The sequence below is a fragment of the Octopus bimaculoides genome, chromosome 8 (genome assembly GCF_001194135.2).
Source record: "Octopus bimaculoides isolate UCB-OBI-ISO-001 chromosome 8, ASM119413v2, whole genome shotgun sequence".
Classification (NCBI taxonomy): domain Eukaryota; kingdom Metazoa; phylum Mollusca; class Cephalopoda; order Octopoda; family Octopodidae; genus Octopus; species Octopus bimaculoides.
Window position 1 is genome coordinate 52,325,515 of NC_068988.1, and position 2,667 is coordinate 52,328,181.

The window sequence follows — 2,667 nt, forward strand, 5'->3', positions numbered from 1 at the left end:
ATATATATATATACACGCACACACATGTATATATAAATTGTTCTATCCTTAATTTAGCTTTCCCGTCCAACAGCTGATTTAATTTATAAAACATTCCCTTTATGTGTTGGTATTTAAATCACGTCTTTCCTTTTCCCTACTGACTATGTGTCTTCTAATTAGTTTTATCATCAGTATTTTGTTGTTGTCATTTCTCTAATATTTGTTTTCTTGTTTTTTTATCACTGTCACCTTCAAATTTTGTCGAAGAGGAAGAAAGAAATACATATATTTATTTTTAATAATGAAAATAAAATAGAAACTTTCCCCAGTCGATTCGTAAATTATATTTAAAGTGAAAAATCTCTGCAGCTCGTAAACTTTTTATGTTTCTTAAAATGTTTCCTCTTGCCAAAAGAGACAAAGTGACGAAGCAAGATGTTAAGAAATGGCTACCGGGTTTGTGTCATTATTTTTAAAGTTTTCTCATTTCTAAATAGCACTGGCAGTAGTAATAGTGTTGGGGGATAGTGATTAGCCAGGGACGTTATTTTCGATATGTGACTTTAAACAATGAACAATGCAAATAAACGACAACAAAACAGTACCGAGGGACCTGAGATTCCTGAAACAGTTAACATCTGTCTGAAGCGTCACGTCTTTGGAGATAAAAAGCTACGAGGGTTAGGTTGGCAGTTTATTTATATATATATATGGAGAGAGAGAGAAGGGTAAGATGAACAACAGCAATATTGTCTTTCTCTCGAACTTCTTGTCAACAATGCTGGTTTCACTATGATGGGTGAGTGAGGAATTTCTACGTTGAAATATCTTGAAAACGTTAGCAGAAGCGGAGCAAGGGCTTTCTAAGGGTGTCTAAAGAAAGAGAGGTAGAAAAAAAAAAATTGTCTGCGAGCTGTCGTCGAAGTTAAGAGAACGGTTGTCAGTGTTGTGTTGTTAGTCAGTTGAAGGTCGCCTTCACTGACATAGCGTAAGAGGAACGTTGTCCTCGGTACTTTGAGGGCGGTGACGGCGGCGATAGCGTGCAGCTGACAGGTGAAACAGCTTGTGTATATGTATACATGTGTGTGTGTGTGTGTGTGTGTATATATATATATATATATATATATATATATATATATATATTGTTCTGAAAGAATATCCTACGATACATGCGTATTTTGTTCATACATTTTCTTACGTACTGAAAAGAAAAGGAAAAATTTCTTTAAGTATTATTGCAAGTAGATATTATGTTGGAATTGGCATCATGACAGTCCTGTCACGTTTTGCTAGTAGTTAGGGTAGTTCTAGTATAAGTAGTAATTAATTTGTTTTTCTTATTCGTTTTTTCTTTCTTTTTTTTTCTTTTTTTTTACTATGTAAATATAGATATCAACCAACCTAAACAATTTTGTTGTTAGTGTTAATGTCGTTCTTTATAGAATTAAGCTGGGAACATTAATACACCCTTAGAAAAAACTCTGTTCCCCCACCCTTGTCATTTCCGATCAGATCTACCTCACACATCACCCAATATGTTATATCAAAACTTGTGTTTTATAATATTTATACTCTAGGTTGAATCGTCTGGAATCTTTGACGTTCAGTTAATTTACGTCGATGAAAGAAATTTAAATCATTTAGTCACTCGGATGTTTTCTTTATTCTAAATATCAGCCTGTCTATCTCTTTCTCTCTCTCTCTCCCGTAAAATCCAAGAATAGGTATCTTTCGGTTTTTACTAAATCGCCTTTGTTATTATAACCCGGCTGACTCAGTTCCATTGTTGCCGTTTACATAGAGGTCAACATCCTGATCTTAGTCTTTCTCTCTCTCCAGCCAACCTTGCTATAACAAACACATCTACAGACTGGAAAAACAGCTTCTTTCCTCTTTCTCTCTCTCTCTTTCATGCTTTCTACGTTACGTTGTTCTAACGTAAAGGGAAATTCTTTCCAACTGTTCGTTTTTAGATAGCATCTCAAAGATGAATAATGCTTCTGGACATTGGCGGGAGGAGGAATAGATAAAAAGCTCAACATCTTGAAATGAAAATAAGGAAGTTCCACACACACACACTCACTCATAAACGGCGCGCGTGTGCCAAATGATGTAACGTAAGAGCTCTTCCTTAAATATACAGACCCCTCTTCCCACAGTCTACCCTAAAAACTCTTGTGCTACATACAATTTGACAGTTGACTGTTTTGGGTTTCGTTCTAACCAATTTTAGATATGCGAATGCGGAGCGGCGCTGGTGTGTGTTCGACCGAGTGTTCGCCAATATTTTAGGAAAAGCTTTTCATATTCATAAGGTGCAAATTTCTTATCCCACAGGCGATATTACAACTTTTCCGTCTCCCTTATTAGATGAGTGACTGTGTGTGTGTGTGTGTGTATATATATATATACATATATATATATATATAAACAAATAGTAAATGAGTATATGCATATATACGTACAGGTTTGTGCATACCGACGTCCACCTGTATGTATAGGTGCATATCTGGGTACGGGACATTGCAAACAAAACGTAGACGAGAAAACACACAAGCCACATAGAGAACATTCTTCTTCATCAGCTACCCCCGTTTTAACACCGGCGTTTCGACGTATATATGCATATACTCATTTATTATTTGTTATATATATATATATATATATATATATATATATATATAT

General features: G+C 35.1%; 1 protein-coding gene across 1 annotated transcript in view; it reads left to right on the forward strand.

Annotated features, from left to right (window-relative positions):
- The window catches only part of LOC106869709 (uncharacterized), a 69,057-nt gene that overhangs the window by 1,093 nt on the left and 65,297 nt on the right, over positions 1-2,667 (forward strand). The window lies entirely within an intron of this gene.